This window comes from Cervus canadensis, chromosome 1 (genome assembly GCF_019320065.1).
Source record: "Cervus canadensis isolate Bull #8, Minnesota chromosome 1, ASM1932006v1, whole genome shotgun sequence".
Taxonomy (NCBI): Eukaryota; Metazoa; Chordata; class Mammalia; order Artiodactyla; family Cervidae; genus Cervus; species Cervus canadensis.
Window position 1 is genome coordinate 64,512,826 of NC_057386.1, and position 20,004 is coordinate 64,532,829.

Below are 20,004 nucleotides of genomic sequence, written 5' to 3' on the forward strand. Positions count from 1 at the left end.
TGCCCTGCTACTGTCTCAGTTCCTCCCCACCAGCCACACCATGTCCACAAGTCTGTCCTCTGTGTCTGCATCTCTCTTCCTGCCCTGCAGATAGATCCGTCAGTACCGTTTTTCTAGATTCCATATATATGCTTTAATATATGATATTTGTGTTTCTCTTTCTGACTTATATCACTCTGTCTAACAGGCTCTAGGTTCGTCTACCTCGTTAGCACTGACTCTAATGCATTCTAAATATGGGCGAGTAATATTCCATTGCGTATATGTACCACAGCTTCTTTATGTATCCATCTGTTAATGGGCATCTAGGTTGCTCCCACATCCCAGCTATTGTAATAGTGCTGCAGTGAACATTGAGGTGTGTGTGTCTTTTTTGCTTAATGGTTTCCTCAGGGTGCATGCCCAGTCGTGGGATTGCGGGTCACATGGTGGTTTTATTCCTGGTTTCCTAAGGATTCTCCATACTGCTCTTCATAGTGGCCGTATCAGTTTACATTCCCACTAACAGTGCAGGAGGGTTCTTTTTGCTCCACACCCTTGCCAGCATTTGTTGTTTGTAGATTTTTTTTGATGATGGCTGTCCTTACTGATGTGAGGTGATACCTCATTGTAGTTTTGATTTGTATTTCTCTAATAATGTATGATGTTGAGCATCTTTTCATGTGTTTATTAGCTATCTGTACGTCGTCTTTGGAGAAACATCTGTTTAGGTCTTTTGCCCACATTTTGTTTAGGTTGTTTGTTTTTCTGGTATTGATTTGCATGAGCTGCTTGTATATTTTGAAGATAAATCCTTTGTCAGTTATTTCATTTGCTATTATTTTTCTCCCATTCTGAGAGTTATCGTTTCACCTTGTTCATAGTTTTCTTTGCTGTGCAAAAGCTTTTAAGTTTAATTAGGTCCCATTTGTTTATTTTTGTTTTTGTTTCCATTACTCTAGGAGGTGAGTCATAGATGATCTTGCTGTCATTTATGTCATAGAGTGTTCTGCTGTATTTTCCTCTAAGTGTTTTATAGTTTCTGGCCTTACATTTAAGTCTGTTATCCATTTTGAGTTTATCTTTATGTATGGTGTTAGGGAGTGTTCTAATTTCCTTCTTTTACATGTAGCTGTCCAGTTTTCCCAGCACCACTACTGAAGAGAGTATCATTTCTCCATTGTATAATCTTGCCTCTTTGTCAAAGATAAGGTGCCCATAGGTGTGTGGGCTTATCTCTGGGCTTTCTATCTTGTTCCATCTGTCTATATTTCTGTTTTTGTGCCACTATTATTCTGTCTTGATGACTGTAACTTTGTAGTGTAGTCTGAAGTGAGGAAGCTTGATTCTTCCAACTCCAGTCTTCTTTCTCAAGATTGCTTTGGCTATTTGGGATCTTTTGTGTTTCCATACAAATTGTGAAATTTTTTGTTGTAGTTCTGTGAAAAATGCCATTGGTAGTTTGATAGGGATCTCACTGAATATGTAGATTATATTTGGTAGTATAGTCATTTTCACAATATTGATTCTTCCAACCCGAGAACATGGAGTATCTCTCCATCTGTTTATGTTGTCTTTGATTTATTTCATCAGTGCCTTACAATTTTCTGTATACAGTTCTTTTGTGTCCTTAGGTAGGTTTATTCCTAGATATTTTATTCTTTTTGTTGCAATGGTAAATGGGGTTGTTTCCTTACTTTCTCTTTCTGATTTTTTGTTGTTAGTGTATAAGAATGCAAGTTCTTATTTCTGTGTATTGATTTTGTATCCTGCAACTTTGCTAAATTCATTGAGTTGCTCTAGTAATCTTCTAATAGAATCTTTAGGGTTTTCCATGTATAGTATCACATCATCTGCAAATGAGTTTTACTTCTTTTTTCCACTCTGGATTCCTTTAATTTCTTTTTCTTCTCTGATTGTTGTAGTTAGAACTTAAGAAACTACAATAATAGTAGTTTATTATGTTGAATAATAATGGAGAAAGTGGGCACCCTTGTCTTTTTCCTGATCTTAGAGGGAATGCTTTCAGTTTTTCACCGTTGAGAATAATGTTTGCTGTGGGTTTATCATATATGGCCTTTTTATTATGTTGCGGTAGGTTCCTTCTGTGCCTATCGTTTGAAGCATTTTTATCATAAATGGGTGCTGAATTTTGTCGACAGCTTTTCTACATATATTGAAATGCTATGGCTTTTATCTTTCAATTTGTTAATATGGTGTATCATATTGATTGATTTGCATGAATCCTTGCATACCTGAGATAAACCCAACTTGATCTTTTTAGTGTTGTTGAATTGTTTGGTAAGGATTTCTGTATCTATTTTCATCAGAGATAACTGGCCTATAATTTTCTTTTTTTGTGAAATCTTTATCTGGTTTTAGTATTAGGGTGATGGTGACCACGTAGAATGAGATTGGAAGTGTTTCTTCCCCTGAAATTTTTTGGGAGAGTTTGAGAAAGATAGGCCTTAGCTCTTTTCTGAGTGTTTGGTGAAGTTCACCTGTGAAGCCAGCTGGTCTGAACTTTCGGTTTTTGAGAGATTATTTAAATTGCAGTTTCGGTTTCAGTGCTTGTGATTGGCTTGCTCTTAGTTACTGCTTCTTCCTGGTTCAGTTTTGGCAGGTGGAATTTTTCTAGGAATGTGTCTGTTTCTCCCAGGTTGTTCATTTATTGGCTGTAGTTGCTCATAATAGTTTCTTAATCCTTTGTATTTCTGCACTGTCTGTCATAGCCTATCATTTCTAATTTTGTTGATTTGATTCTTCTCTTTTTCTTGATTCTTGATGAGTCTGGTAATGGTTTGTCAATTTTGTTTATCTTCTCAGAGAACCAGCTTTTAGTTTTATTAATCTTTACTACTGTTTCCTTCATTTCTTTTTCATTTATTTCTGCTCTGATATTTATGATGTCTTTCCTTCTGCTAACTTTGGGGTTTAAAAATATGGAATACCTCACAAATTTGTGTGTCATCCTTGTGCTGGGGCCATGCTAATCTTCTCTGTATTGTTCCACGTTTAGTATATGTGCTGCTGAAGTGAGCACAAGAAAGGACTTTGATATTAAAGAGATGGTTGTAGTGGTGTTATGTTACTGTCACTTGTGTCCTTTTTGTTTTTCTTGGTGCTTCAGGATTTTTATTATGTTGGAGGTTGGTCTAGTGGAATGAACATAAACCTTGGCTCACATATATCAGAATTTTGAACATGTTACTAAATCTTACTGACTGTAAATATTCAGACAAATTACCTTAATCCGAGGCTGTTTCCTGTTTTATAAAATGGAAATAATGATGTCAGGGTTGTAGATTAAATGAATGTGTTGTGCATAGCATAGTGTTAGCTCCTAGTAGACACTCTGGGAATGTTTGCTGATGACATGAATGTAGTGGAAGTATCTTTACTAATTTGAATATTTAAAAAAGTGACAAAACAGGCTTCTTAGAAACCTGTAAGATTCCCTACTAACATTTTTTTTCCCTCCACTAACATTTTATTTTTTATAGCTGGAGTAATTGAATTGCTGCTGTAGAAAAACAAAGACATGTTTTATGGCTTTCAATTAATTATTACTGTTCTTTTGACTTAACCCTCTACTTTTGTCTAGGGGAGAGGAATAACTTCAGTATGAAGGATTCCTATCCAGAAACTTGAAAGTTTTAAGAAATATTCCTTCAAATAGATCTGAAAATCAGTAGTTCTGGAGAGCAGTGATAACCATTGTTATTGACTTCCCAGTTATTTGAATGGCTGAGTTTAGTGGTAAAATCCTTATTCCATCGTCATTGTGATAAGGAATTCAAGTTGTGACTAACCCACAAGGCTGCCTCTTAGTTTTAGATTGAGTGTACAACACAGCATTGTTTGTACTGAAATTGAGGGTGTTTGGAAGTTTGAGAATGTTGTACAACCACTGCCTTGTTGGGTTTGCCCAGAAATGCTGTTCTATAACCTGAAAAATTTTTAAAATTTCTTGTCTGAAAAATTACAGGTCATTATATAAGGATCTAGTTTACTGATTTAATCATTATTACAGTGTTGCTTTATTTCCATGTACACAGAAAAGGTCTTTGTAAGAAAATCATACTTCTTACTATTTAAAAAATAATAGCTTAGTCATTACTAAAAAAGAAAGAATAGTTTTGAGTGAATTATAATTGTTTCTTCTTGAATTTCTGATTGGGCTTCCCAGGTGGCCTACCTGATAAAGAATCACTGCCGTGCGGGAGACCTGGATGCGGTCCCTGCGCTGGGGAGGTCCCCTGGAGGAGGGAGCGACTGCCCACTCTGGAGTTCTGGCCTGGCTAGTCCGTGCGGTCACAAAGAGTTGGACAAAACTGAGCGACTTTCACTTTCACTATTGTTTCTTTGTTTCTTGGTAGTGGTGATGGTTTTTGCTGTATTCTTTTTGCTTTTTCAGTCACTATAGACATCGGTGAGCAGTGATGCAACCAGGCTAGAATGAAGTTTATTTTACCTGGTTTCAACTATAATTATGTAACTTTTAGAAGTTTATTTATTTATTTTTAATCCACATATTTTACAAAGGTTTAGCTAGAGCAGATGTTTGTCTCATTTTTTATAAGCAGTGCCTTTACACTCTGATTTTTAGATGCATGGTTTATGTCTCTGGTACGCATTGTATCCCCAGTGCCTGGCACATGATAGAGTTTAAATCGTGTGTCTTTTCAGTTCAAATACACATTTTCTGAAGACACCTTGTGTGCAGTGCAGTCAGGCAGTATCTTCCCCCAATGTGTCCACTTAGTCTTCCTGCCAGGAATTTGAAGAGGAAGATGGAGTGATTGTTTCTGAGAGTCTGCCTGTGAATAGTGTTTCTCTGGCATATTAATCTAAATGAGGTCATTGTTTTGCCTGAGAGCAAGAAAAGAAATTCAGGCAAGAGTACCTGGGTTCTAATTGCATAGATACTGACTAGAATTTCCAGGGACCCAGGCATGAGGAGATCAAGCAACAGCAGATGAGAGCAGGATCCTTAAATTTATAAAAAGCACATAACAAGATGACATTTTTTACTGTGTGTGGCTTACTACAGTTGCCATGCTAAAACTATGCTCATCAAGATGGGAACCCTATTTAACAAACAGACTCACTGGTTTTCTATAGACAATCCATTTTCTATATTATAGTGGTATGCTTTTTCTCGTTTAAAACCTTGTAAAAATGGTAGTGAGGCAGAGTAGTGGCCAAAGGTAAAGGATTTGAGTTGGTACTTGCTCATTGTGATGGTGTTGAGACTTTCCTTAAAGATGCTGAGTTACTTCTGAAATTTAGGAAGTTCTGGCTTTCTTTGGTCCTGTGATCACTGGCTCTGTAGGGAGTGGCTTCACATGTTGTTTCCTCTAGTGTGGTTGCTTATGTGGCCATATCCTATTCTTCATTCCAAATTCTCTCTACTTGCTGCAGGATGTTTCTGGATGTGTTGCTATCTTTTCAACTAGGGCCCAGAGCAAAACCTAAGCCTTCTTCAGCCTGTAACAGTCTGACGTTGGGCGTCAAGGAAGGCAGAGAAGTTTTTGCATTGTCTTCAGTTAATTGTACACTTTTAATTGAGGTGCTTTTATCTAAAATGAAATGTACAGATGAGTTTTGACAAATGTATATACTTACGTATGTGTAACCATAACCAGTACCTCTATTGATACATAGAATATTTCTGTCACTCCCCAAATTTCCCTCATACTCATTCCATTCAGTCCACACTTAGGCAGCTACTGTTCTGATTATTATCACTGTAGATTAGTTCTGTGTATTTGTAAATGTCATATAAGTAGAAGTACATAGCGTTGCTCTTTGTGTTTGACTTCTTTCGTTCAACATACTGTTTTTGTCATCCGTGTTGTTGCATGTATCAGAGTGCATTCTTTTTTGTCTCTGTGTACTATTCCATTGTACAAATACAATTCAGTATATCCATTCTTCTGCTAGTGAATATTTGAGTTGTTTTCAGTTTTGGCTATTCTGAATAAAGCTGCTATAATATAAGCATTCTTGTACCAGCCTTTTTTGAAGACGTTTCTCTTGGTTAAGTACCTAGGAGTGTATGTGCTAGCTCAAAGAGTATGTATTTTTATAAGAAACCACCAAGTGGTTTTCTACTGTGGTGATACCGTTTTACAAGTCCAGTAGTCAAGTACAAGAGTTTCAGTTGTTTCCTGTTTTCCCCAACATTTGGTGGTGTTTGGTTGCTTTTAATTTTTTTAGTAGTTCTTGTGAATGAGAAGTTGTTTTTGCATGTGATTTAATTTGCATCTCCTTGATGGCTGATGCTATTGAGTACATTTTTGCATGTTTATCAACTCTCTAATAGTCAACTATTAGAGGATAAATAGTCAACTATTTGTGTTTTACTCATTTTTTCCCACTCTTTTAAAATTTGAATGGTGAACAGCTCAGTTACAACATTGACTGAATTCCGTGATCATTTACCTTTCTAACCCAGATTTCAGCTTTCGTATCCAAACCTGACACCGTTCTTGCTCCAAGCAGTGATGATAGCCACTCTCCCTGAAAGACTTGTGAAAGTGAAGTGTAAGTCGCTCAGTTGTGTTCAACTCTTTGCAATCCCGTGGACTATATGGTCCGTGGAACTCTCCAGGCCAGAATACTGGAGTGGGTAGCCATTCCCTTCTCCAGGGGATCTTCCCAACCCAGGGATTGAAACCAGGGTTCTCGTATCATAGGTGGATTCTTTACCAGCTGAGCCACAAGAGAAGCCCCAAAAGACTTGTAGGAGATATCTGCACAGTCATAGAGTTTTTTCAGTAGACTTCAGTCTTAAACTATCACAAAGAAATAGAAATATCTGCTAACAACTTAAGATGGACATTTACAGTTTTATGTTTTAAAAATCTGTAATCACCAAGCTTTTTAGTTTATAGTCTGTGAGAAAAGTTATTGAATATAAAGGCAGACCAGTGTATATTGAAGCTGGATGGAAGTGAGACCAGATTAGGTGTGTCTTACGTACTGTGCTTCGGAGTTTAGATTTATCCTACAGAATAGTAGTTTTCAGAAGTTTTGCAGAGTCACCCGAGGGTTGCTCATTCTCTCTGTGCACAGTTTCTCTTCTCCCCTGCTCTCTCTTCACCTGTTCAATGCTTTTCTCTTATCTGAACAAAGGGTTCAGCATGTAAAAAGTTCAGAAACTGCCGCTAAGTTGTTGACATTTCCTCTTGTGGCAGCAGTATAGAGGGTAGATGAGAGGGGCAGGAGACAAAGGTAGGGAGATTACTAGGGACGTTACGCAAATCATTTGGGCAAGAAGCAGATAGCATGTGCTTATTAAACAGTACTAGAAAGATGGGATTGAGTGTAAGGCTATTTAAGAGGTGGACTCAGGTAGACTTAGGGATGAAGTAAGTGGGTGACAGAGATGTGGGGACAGGCAAGGGTAGTTTGTAACAGATGATAGGAAGCAGGATAATATCCAGATTTCTCCTTTTCTCCCTATTTAACATTCAGAAAAGTTCCAAGTACAGTACTAAGAATATATTGTGCCCCAGAACCGTTTGATAAGTCATCAAAATGATGTACTGCCACCCTCAAACACTTGAGTATGCATTTCTTATAAACAGGGACATTCTTCTGAATAATCACAATATAACCATTAAAATCAGGATATTACTATATAAGATTGTCTATTCCTTAGACCTCATTTGAGTTTCACCAGTTTTTCAAATAGTATCTCATATAAGACCAAGATTCCATTCAATATCATGTGTTGCATTTATTATCATGTATCCAGAATAGTCCCTTGATCTGTTTTTTTTTTTTTCCCCATCCCTTTAACTCTTGAAGATTGCAGGCCATTTTGAACTAGGACCCTTAATTTGAGTTTGTCTCCTGTTTCCTCATTTGTGGATTCAGTTCATGAATTTGTTGACAGGAATATCACAGGAGTGATGATGTGTTCCTCTCATTGCTTCCTATTAAGTAAGCGTAATTTCAGTTTGTCCTAATACTGATATTCGCTTCCAGCCTTCCTCAGTATTCTTATACTAGGGAAACACTTAAAATTTATTTTATCTATGACTCATGGTAGCTTGAACAGTTAAGATGTAGATACAGTGATTCATTGATAATTGTCAGTGCGCTTTTGAGTATAGGATGCTTTTTTCCCCCTGTGAACATGTTTATATTTGGTAAATTTATTAGCCTCTTCTTTTTGTGTAATTCCTCCTTCCCACAAAGGATGTCAGCTCCAATTCAAGTTAATTGAGCAGACAGAGGAAATTCCAGTTTTTTCTTTTTTTCAACTTTACCTTCTTAACCTTGTCCAAATAGGTGTTATCACAAATTTTTGCTATTTGAAATCCACATGAAATACCATACATGTAAGAGTATTCCTCCTTTCTGCCCCAGTATTCAAGACTAAACATTTTAGCCATCTTGTCTTAGGGGAAAAAATACAACACCCTGCTAATTAAGCTTAGCTTACTTTAAATTAATCTATTTTAGGGAATTCCCCTGTGGGCCAGTGGTTAGGACTCGTTGCTTTCACTGTTGAGGGCCTGGGTTCAATCCCTGGTCAGAGAATGAAGATCCCACAAGCCACACAGTGTGGCAAAAAAAAAAAAGAGAGATTAATCTCTTATCATTCCATGAATTTTGCGAACTTATTAGAAACATAATTAATTTCATGTAACTAGCTTAAACCAAAATGGGACTTAATTTTTCTTAATGTGGACTCAGCAGATTTAATTTAAATAAAGGTTGTAAATTAATTTTAACAACATGAAAATTTATTGACAGTGCTGAATAGTAAAGCAACCAAAACCATAAGCCAAAATAATATGAATAAAAATATTCCGTAGACACAATTTTATATAAAACTTTGAAAAAGCATTTGCTTATTCAGTGACATGATCAAGTTCAAATATAGGCCAAACAGTTAGAAAATTACTTCTTTTATAGGCTCATATATGCTGAAAGTATTGTTTTTGAATCTTAAAAATTATATTTACCTCTTTATTGTAAATTTACCTTTTTGATGTAAAAATTGTATTTATCTCATGTGCTTATTTTTTGCTTTAGAAATGCCATTCAGGGTCAAACATGAGATAAGCAATCACATACAAATTTTTCTTTCAACTAAAATGAGAGCATGTTTTTAGCTTACTATTTTAAATGTTCACTGAATAAATAAAAGATTGTTCAAATGTATGAGAAGTTGAAACTGCAGCATAATGTTCATTGTTTCCTATGAATAGCAGGATATTCTTTTCTTCGCAGAAATCCAGAACTTTTCTGGGCAGATCAGTAAAACTCATCTTGAATGTATTGGACTTCAGCTTCTTACTTTTTTTTTTTTTCAAGTCAGCTTCTTGCAATCAGATGATTCAGGAAAAGAGAACCTGTTCATTGATACACTTGTTTTGAAAGGGAAAGAAAATAAGTTCAGTGTGTTCTGCAGCTTCCCCAGGTGGTTTCTGATGAGACTTGAGACTTGCAGGTATCTTCTTCACTGGAGCTCCAGCAGCAGTGGAAACATTTCAAGTTTTCTTTTTTGTAACACGTGTTTTCCAGAAGTGCATTTTCCTTTTAAATCCAAAAACCTTGTCCCTTGAAGTCAAAACCATTAGAGACTGAAGAGTGTGAAATCTGCAGCCATTCTTCATCTTCAGAGCATTAATATAAAACAAACTCTGTTCTTCTGTTGTGTTAAAAGGACCCCTTTCAGCTCACATACCCTGTTGAGAACTTTTCCTTAGCTAAGCCACTGGATTTCTTTACATAGCAGAAGATATTCTTTAAATATTCTGGAGCAAAATGACCTTTGTTTAATGAAGGTAACCATTTTGTGGTATCTTCCAGAACATTTTTATATCATCCCAAGTGTTTTTGACAACAGTACCTGAATACCTTCTCTGTCAGGTCGGGTCCCCAGAGAAACAGATGGGCAGGGAGTCCCATCCAGACAGTTAGCTTGTTGGGGCATTTCTACCGTGCTCCATCGTTTGTTTGCTGGGGAAGCCTCGAGGAAGCATGGCAGGTATTCCTGTTACAGTGGATTCCAGGATGAGGTGGCTGAGGGCTGTGGAGCAGCTCTGCTCCTGTAGCAGATTCTGTGAAGGGGCATCTGAGCAGCGGCCCCCACACCCTGCATATCCCTGTGGGCGCTTGACAGCATCCTGCCTTCTCCACGGTGTGGATCACTCCTCACCCTTCTTAGTCAGGCTTTTTCCTCCCACCATCCCCCACATACACCTGACTCCACTTAATGGCTTTAGAATTGAGTTGCTCAGGGGAGAGGATAGTAGGAAATTGAAGAGGGCAAGCCATCAGATTTTCTTAATCTGCAGCTGACTAGAAAATAGGAAGAGGATCTAAGAATTCTGAGAGAGTGTGTACAGAAATTTGGGTTTTAAAACAATGAATTTGAGGCAGCTGTGGGATATCTTGATAAAGCTATGGAGGAGTTTGGACTCAGTGGAGGAGTTTGGCTGGAGAGAGTGGAGTTGGTTGTCATTAACTTCTGTGTGATACTTAAAACCCAAGGTTGCAAAGAAATTTCAGAGAAGGAAGGAGCTGGCAGTGGAGAACAAAGGTGCTGCCTGTGGAACAATACCAACAAAAGGATGCTATCAAGGGAAACTAAGAGACCTGAGAGCTGTAAAGAGAAGGGAGTCATTGTTCAGTCATGTAAAAAGCTACAAAAATGGTAAAAGACCCAGTGGGATTTGGCAGCCAGTTTGAAATTCAGTTTCAGTGTGGTAAATCCAGACTGCAGATGTAGTGGAGTTGAATAGGGATGAGGAATTAAATGTGGCCAAACAAAAATATGTACTATAATTTAAATAACATATAAAAAGTAGATATTGTCACGTGAACTGAGAAACAGTTATGCATCCTCTCTAGTAAAGATGTATGTAATTGATGAGGCTTGTGAATTTAAAATGTTCAGGTCAGAACCCTGAAACTTGATGAATGCGTGCTGCCTATATGATGCTGCATGATGTGCCCTGTGTTGTTGCTTCTGTTCATCTACAGCACTGAGAATCTGTTCAGCCCATTTTGCAGTCCCTGCAAGATTTTCACTTTTAAGCTGCACATGTGATTTCCCAGCCGGCTGCACTATGTGAGATGTGGAACTAGACATACTCAACAAATTATGTGTTTTTGAAGTATTAATCTTTTTAGTCACATATTTTTTAAAGCATCTGCTGAAAATAGCAAAAAAATTGATAAAGATAAAAATTATTTTTATGACTTAGAGGATGATAATTTATAAAAAATGTTAAGGTTTTAGATTTATATCCTCTCAGTTTCAAGAGTACTGTAAGTGCTTGTTCACTACAGATCAGAACTTTAAAAACTGCGTTTTAAATAATTGGTACTTTTTTGTACCTGGCTTGTAGGTCTTCTTTAATGAGGAAAAATTGCTCAGCACATGGCTGGCTTTAACAAGGTTTAATAACTATTTACTCAATAAATGTGTTGAGGACCTACTAAGCCAAGCATTTTTGTAGGTCCTGAAAATACTGGTGAAAAAGGAAAGTCTTTTTTCCTTGTGTAGCTTAAATTCTGGTGGGAAGAGGCAGATAATATAGGAAGAAATTAATGGATAGATAGATGGGCACTGTGTATAACAGACAATATTACAGTGCTTTGACACAGTACTATGGAGAAGAATGAAGCAGAGCAAAGGGGAGGGGGATGATGTGATGCCAGGGAGCGAAAAATACTAGCAAAGTGATGCTCAAAATTCTCCAAGCCAGGCTTCAACAGTACGTGAACCATGAACTTCCAGATGTTCAATCTGGATTTAGAAAAGGCAGAGGAACCAGAGATCAAATTGCCAACATCCGTTGGATCATCAAAAAAGCAAGAAAACATCTATTCCAGAAAACATCTATTTCTGCTTTATTGACTACATCAAAGCCTTTGACTATGTGGATCACAACAAACTGTGGAAAAGTCTTAAAAGATGGGAATACCAGACCACCTGACCTGCCCCATGAGAAATCTGTATGCAGGTCAGGAAGCAACAGTTAGAGCTGGACATGGAACAACAGACTGGTTCCAAATCGGGAAAGGAGTACATCAAGGCTGTATATTGTCACCGTGCTTATTTAACATATATGCAGAGTACATCATGCAAAATGCCAGGCTGGATGAAGCACAAGCTGTAATCAAGATTGCCGGAAGAAATATCAATAACCTCAGATATGCAGATGACACGACCCTTATGGCAGAAAGCGAAGAAGAGCTAAAGAGAATCTTGATAAAAGTCAAAGAGGGGAGTGAAGAAGTTGGCTTAAAACTCAACATTCAGAAAACGAGGATCATGGCATCCAGTCCAATCACTTCATGACAAATAGATGGGGAAACAGTGGAAACAGTGGTAGACTTTATTGTTTGGGGCTCCAAAATCACTGCAGATGTTGACTGCAGCCATGAAATTAAAAGACACTTGCTCCTTGGAAAGAAAGCTGTGACCAACCTAGACAGAATATTAAAAAGCAGAGACATTACTTTGCCAACAAAGGTCCGTCTAGTCAAAGCTATGGTTTTTTTCAGTAGTCATGTATGGATGTGAGAGTTGGACTATAAAGAAAGTTGAGCGCTGAAGAATTGATGCTTTTGAACTGTGGTATTGGAGAAGACTCTTGAGAGTCCTTTGAACTGCAAGGAGATCCAAACAGTCAATCCTAAAGGAAGTCAGTCCTGAATATTCATTGGAAGGACTGATGCTGAAGCTGAAACTCAAATACTTTGGCCACCTGATGTGAAAAGCTGACTCATTTGAAAAGACCCAGATGCTGGGAAAGATTGAAGGCAGGAGGAGAAGGGGACGACAGAGGATGAAGTGGTTAGATGGCATCACTGACTTGATGGACATGAGTTTGAGTAAGCTCCGGGAGTTGGTAATAGATAGGGAAGCCTGGCGTACTGCAGTCCATGGGGTTGCAGAGTCGGACACGACTTAGCAACTGAACTGAGCTGAAGGGAATGATTATTTTGAGTAAGATTATTAGGAAAAGTGCATTTGTTAGAGGATTTTGAAAAGAGTCCTGAAGAAAATAATGGAAAGAACCATACAGATATGTGAGGGAGAGCATTAGGCAGAAGCTTTATCCAGTGCACAGACTCTGAGGTAGCAGCATATTTTCCTCTTTCAGAAAGAGCAAGGACAGAAAGAGTGGAGCAAGGTGAAAAAGAGAATAGCAGAATATGAGCTCAGAGTGGTGGGATGGCATATATCATACAAGGCCTAACAGGCAACAATTTTTTAAAAAATGACTTTCATTGTGAGTGAGATGGGAAGCTCTTGGTGGATTTTGAGTAGCAGAGTGATAAGTAAGTAGTATTTAGTATGTATCCCAGATACTTACTTTTAATCAGTTTGAGCATAGTGGTTAATAATAAATATTAATTTGTCATATAGAGAGTTCAGAATATGAAGCTGGAGTTTTACTAAGTGGTGTGGTCAGAGAAGAAATCTTGGTGATTAGGGAGGCTTTTTTAGGATTCAGGGACAAACCGACCTTGCTTACAGAAAGTGATTCCAAGCTTTGATGATCAGTACAATTTGGTTGATTTTCCTGCCATCTATGTCTTAAAACTTCTTAAATGACTGTAGATCAATCATAGTGGTTTTTGAAAACGTTAGTGTTGCACAGTCCTTCGGAGGCTTTGGCAGGTTTCTTAGATCACCCAGTGTATGTCAGGTAACCAGTGTTCCTCAGTGACTGCTGCGATTTCACAGTCAGTCTTTGCCTGGGAATCTTCTTTGGAGGCTCACAGCTCTAATTCCTTCTGAAAAGGGCTCTCAGAGCTCACTTTAACAGGTATACTGTGCCTGCTTTAACTCCTTTAGGCAGCCTAATATAAGCAGTTCAAATGGTTATGAATAATCAGACGTCTTTTGTGAAATAGTGTTCTTAAGAAACTTAAAAGTTCATGGGAAACTTTTTAAAAAAACACTGAAATTAGGTCTGAAGTGCTGTTAGATTAACCAGCTATAATGACTAAAAGTCACCTATATTTTCTAGAACTTGCGGAAAGTCACAGTATTTCTATTTTATCTCAGTAACCTAATTATTGATTTTTTTTTAATAGCAGTTATCATAATCAGTTCAGTTCAGTCAGTCAGTCTTGTCTGACTCTTGGCAACCTCATGGACTGAAAAATACCAGGCTTCCCTGTCCATCACCAACTCCTAGAGCTTACTCAAACTCATGTCCATCGAGTTGGTGATGCCATCCAACCATCTCATCATCTGTCGTCCCCTTCTCCTCCCACCTTCAATCTTTCCCAGCATCAGGGTCTTTTCCAGTGGGTCATTTCTTTGCATCAGGTGGCCAAAGTATTGGAATTTCAGCTTCAACATCAGTCCTTCCATTGAATATTCAGGACTGATTTCCTTTAGGATTGACTGGTTGGATCTCCTTGCAGTCCAAGGAACTCTCAAGAGTCTTCTCCAACACCACAGTTCAAAAGCATCAATTCTTCAGCACTCAACTTTCTTTATAGTCCAACTCTTACATCCGTACATGACTACTGGAAAAACTGTAGCTTTGACTAGCATCTCTTCCTTTAGATGCCCTTAGTTCAGGCCTCTCTGGACTTTCATGTTGCCAGGAGAAGCCTGTGCTCTCCATTTAATAGGAGGAGAAGTGGTACCCCTGCTCCCTGTTCTGTCTCCAGCCATTGTTTTACACAAAATCTTAATATGGGCTATGTGCTCTTTTGATTCATATGTGAAAAATTTAGTGATGAATACCTATGTTGAGCTTTTAATTTCTTTGATCATTTATCCTTTGTAGTTTACCAGAACCGTAGCAATAAATAAGTAATGCTGTGGCTTCTTCACAGATAAGATATCTCAGAATACTGTGTGTCTCTTGAATCACAATCGGTGTACCATCTACAGGATTTAGATACAGTAGGTAAATCCAGCCTCATTATTTGAAGGTTCTTCGTTTGTGAATTTGCCTACTCATTAAACTTTATCTGTAGCACCAAAATTCAGTACTTGTGGTACTTTCAGAGTAATTTGTAGATGTTTGCATGCACAGAGTGGCAAAATATTTGAGTCACCTTCATGGACTTTCCCATCTAAGTCTAATGTCATCTAACAAGGTGACATTCTGCTTTCTTGTTTCAGCTTTCATATTCTAAACAAGTGTCCATTTCATCGTCTGTTTAGTGAAATATTTTTCACTAAAAACTTGCCGTGCTTGTTTTTGGTGATTGTGCTGTTTAAAACGATCCCTAAGCTGCTTTGAGGGGCTGCCTGGTGTTGTGATGTGCCTTATGGAGAGCATACATGTTAGATAAGCTTCATTCAGGCTCGAGTTTCTAGTCCTGTTGACTGACTTCAGTGTTAATGAATCTATTACATATTATTAATAAATAGCATGTCTTTAAATAGAAATACACATATGAAAAGATTATGTATTGATCAGTTGGAAAAATGTGACTAGAGGCTTGCAGGAACTTAATCCTGTATTTCTGTTAGAAACACTTGTTTGGTATTTATGGCAACTTTATAGAACACGATTACTGTGAATAATGAAATTTAATTAAGCATAGTGATTTATAGAGACTTTAGGTATAACCATTTCATCATTCCTTCTCTCTGAAACCATTGTTTGAGATTTGTTTAAATACATGCATAAAGAGTTGTATTGTAAAATTTAATTTTACCATAGGTTCAGGTTAAAAGTCATCGATTAACATTTCTAAACATTATCCTCTAGAAAATTAGGGGCTTCCCAGGTCGCTCAGTGGTAAAGATTCCACCTGCCAATGCAGGAGATGCAAGAGATGCACATTCAGTCCCTGGGTTGGGAAGATACCCTGGAGAAGGTAATGACGACCCACTCGAGTATTCTTGACTGGAAAATTCCCTGGACAGAGGAACCTGGCAGACTACAGTCCATGGAGTTGCAAAGAGTTGGACATGACTGAGCACACATGCTCTAGAAAATTAATATGTGCCTGAAATATATATATTGGGTGCTCAGTGTTTTAGAGTAATATTTTAGCATTGTAGTGATTCTGGTTTTGGAGAAGAGGTCAGTGTCAGTGTGAGGACTTTGGCATGTTTAGTTATGTAGACTGAGGCACATGAAAGAAAACCCAGTTGAATGTCACTTTTCTGGTTCCTGCTTTGCTCTTTACTAGCTTGAAGCTAGCAAACTTGAAAAATACTTAATCTCTTTGAACTCTTTCACTTTGTGAAGTGAGGAGCGTTTTCAATTTAAAATTTCTATGGTTTTCTTTTATCAGTATTATTCTTGACCTTAAATCATTTCCAGTCTCATGCTCAAGTTGTCAAAAAATCATGAAATTTAATGTCAAAATATATTAGCCATCAGAGTTTGTTTTATCGACCTCAAGTTCAGTCTCACTGGTTATTGGTAAAAATATAAGTCATGTATTTGATATATCTTGACATCATATACTGGTAAGATTCAGAAATAAAAGAACACTCTTAAAGTTTACTTAATTTTTTTTTAGGGCATAGGATTCTGTTTATTGGTGTTTGTGTTATATATGACACAAGTGTCCTAAATCATACAGAAAGTTTTCTCTAAAAAAGTTTAAAATTAGAATTTTGAAAAGCAAAAATGTGCTTTTATTAATACCCCATTTATGAACATTTCCTGTATGGCAGTTTTCAAGTTTCAGATTATGGGTGCTTAAGTTTTTTGTTTTTTTTTTTTAATAAACGATTTTAACTATCTTTAAAATTTTCCCCCCTTAAAAGTATTTAATAGTTGAGTCTGATTTCCTATTAATTATTGGATATTTATTATTTATTTGGTCATTGACTTATTTAATAGATTATTATTAGAAAGAACAAATTTCCTGAAATACTGTTTTTTAAAATTAATACCAACAGAAAGTGAAATTTTTTTCTCTTAATTTCTATATATTTATTACTGTTTTCCACTCTCAAAATGAGTCAAAAAATCCAATCCAATAAAATATGATGCATAAAAATTTTTATGTAAATCTATCAATTGGATATTTTCAGCCTCTTCAGATATTCTAGAATTCTTGTAATTTGACTTTCCACTTTGTTATTACATATTTTTTTATTGACTGTGCTTTAAATCTGATTCTTCTACTTGGATTTACCATTATTGACCAGGTCTATCTATAAGAATCTGTATTACTTTGAAATCTGTTTACATGCCTCACTGTAAATATGAGTCAGTTATTTTTACTGGCTTAACACATTTCTTCTCTGTTCTCCTCAATAAAACACTCAAGTTATACAACGATAGTCATTTGTGTTGTTATTGTTCATAATTGAGAAGTGTTCTTTGTTGACCAATACTGGTACTATTTTAGAAATGCCAGTTATAAACTTTCTGTTTGTTTTTAGGTCAACTGCTTACCAACAGCCTCCTCTCTTCTTTACACACATTCTTTATGATTTGTTTTATGACCATTGTTCTCTCTCTCTCTTTTTTTATTTTGGTAAGTTTTTCTTAATATGTCATTTAACCTGTTTCAATCTTGTAAAAACATGCCTGTTGGGTTGGGTACACAAAGAGCAGCTTTTTTGGAGCTTGCATTATACCGGGCAATGTCGCTTTCTTCATGCTGCTCTGTGCCTCAGTATCCAAGTGAAAAATGTTCTTGTTAGTGTTAGGAGGGCTAAACTTTAGACACAGTTACTAAAGCAAGAATTTGATTCTAACTTTGAAGAAAACCTGTGTATGGCAGATTTACCGTTAGAGACATAGAGGTACTGCATGCGTGCATGCACGTGTATGTGTGTGTGTATTTTTCATTTATGTAGGTCACTGTTTTTCAATATGTTATTTTTAAGCTGGCTTCCTTCCGACTGTTCCCACATTAAGAAATATGGTGTAAGAGATAAATTAAAAGTATTTATTTAATACTATTTTGCTTTTCCATCTATCACCATGAATGTAGTATCCTTTTTTTAAATTATCCCTTTTTCTAACTTTTGAACTCTTTCTCATCATCCCATTTTAATTACTATGGATATAATTTCACTGTTTCTTCTGTATCTTGATTACATGATCAACTTTTTTTGTTTTGTGCTGGATCATTCTTGTCAGTGTATAGATATTTTGCTAGTTCTCTAGTCTTAAAGAATAAAAAATCTTCTCTTGACACCTTTTCCCTACCAATTTCCACTCCCTTTCTTTTGTTCCCTTTTTCATCAAACTCCAACCTTGTCCATGCCCACCATCCCTATTCTCTTTTCCCAGTCTCTTAATTCTACTTTTATCAGTATCAGACTTCAGCTAATAGAAACTGCTTCTATAGTAGTGACTTCCATGTTGCTGAATGCAGTGGTCAGTTCTTTGTCTTCATCCTACTTCGTCTATCAGCCATACTTGTCATCATTTACTTTCTCCTGCTGGGTAAGCTTTCTTAACTTGGCTTCACCAGTACCACTCTTTCTTGGTTTTCCTACTTAGTCACCTTTGCTGCCTATTCCTCTTCTTTTAGGATGATGGAGTGTCTCAGGGGTCAATCTTTAAAACTCTTTCTGAACTTCTAGTGTAATTAGAATTTAAGAATCCCCCTCCCCCACTGTACCTTATTCTTAGAAATGGTTGATTATAGAAAAGAAAATGAAATACTGCTGTTTTAAAACTTTCTTTTGGACTCTCTTGACCCCATCTTAAAGCTTGCAGTGAGACCTGTGGACCTTTGGGGGAGTGACCATCTATTGGCAAGGATTGGGAAAGTGGATAAGGCTGTTTTATTTCAAGATCATTGTAACATAAAGTAGTTACTCTTGGGACGTGATAGAAAATGAATATTGTATTTCCTTCTCTTGAAATCCTTAAAGATTTTTTTAAAGGAATTTTATATGAACTTGTGTAATGTGTTGGCATTATTTTTTGTAAGCTCAATTATGTCCATATAGATATTTGCAAAGGATGAAGTCTAAGAAGGAGCATTATGAAAGGATTCTATATCAGATCAAATTTTAAAGCCACTGTTAAAAGCATAAAAGTAAACATGCTTGATACATACATAAAATTTGAGAAATACAGTAAAAATTGAGTTAAAGCACGTATCATACCACTGCCTAAATTCAGTTTATATTTTGAAATATTGTTTTCAATCTAGTCGTTATGCAGTTTAAAAATCATTCTATGATTGTATAATGTCCTGCATTTTACCCTTAGCATCCATGTTTTCACATTTTTTTATGAGCAGCATGTTTAGATGTATGTAGTTTAGATATACTAAATATATCCTATCTCATGGGCTCCTTTGTCTTGAACATTTGGGTTTTGCTTATTTTAATTTGCATTTAATTTTATTTTTTGTTTTTGTGGATAAAGCTGCAGTGAGTATCCTCTGCATCACTTTTTTTTTCTGTTTTAGGAATACTTCCTTAGGATAGATTGCCAGAAGTGGAGTGACTGGGTCAGAGGGTATGAACTTAACGATTTTTTTTTTCTTTTCTTTTCTTTGAAATGAACTTTTTAATTTATTTGATGTCTGGTTGATTTATATTCATTATGAAAAACAAAAATCATAGTGATTATATTTGGTAACTCAGAAAACTATCTAAAGGCAAACTTGTGTGATCAGAAAAGTTTGGGAAATTCCTAAGATTAACAAAAAAAAGTCTTTTAATCTTGGTTTATCTCAGCATTTCCTGTACTTAACTGAGCATTGAATAGGTTTTTTGTGATACACTTTTTAACATTTTGTGGAAGTTTGGTGAAGGGTATAGTTTATGATCTACTGATCTAAAATTTAAGAATATTTTGTTGGTTAGATTGTGTTGTGTTGGTCAAAGCAAATAAACTATAAACCTTTGTTCTAAAATTATTTTTAAAAGGAGATTAAAATAAAGCTATTTACTATATGATTTTTGTGTGTCTTTATAAAGTCTCATAACTTTTATAATTTAAAGTTTCTATTGGATTCAAAAGAACATCTAATGTCTGCATTGGCATCTAATACTTTTTACAATCTGTATTAAAATTTGGAGTACAGACATATAAAAGTAGAAGATAATGTAGATTGTAAAAACCTTTCTCCCCC

At 36.4% G+C, this 20,004-nt stretch overlaps 1 protein-coding gene and 1 non-coding gene across 3 annotated transcripts in view; one reads left to right on the top strand and one right to left on the bottom strand.

Annotated features, from left to right (window-relative positions):
* Positions 1-20,004, top strand: part of FBXW7 (F-box and WD repeat domain containing 7) — a 216,734-nt gene that overhangs the window by 106,566 nt on the left and 90,164 nt on the right. For both annotated transcript variants that reach the window (XM_043484526.1, XM_043484518.1), the window contains one exon: positions 19,336-19,385. The gene's annotated coding sequence lies outside the window, so the exon portion shown is untranslated. The remainder of the gene's footprint in view (positions 1-19,335; positions 19,386-20,004) is intronic.
* LOC122425063 lies at positions 2,916-3,022 on the bottom strand. The gene has a single exon (XR_006264672.1). It is a non-coding gene; the product is annotated as a U6 spliceosomal RNA (small nuclear RNA).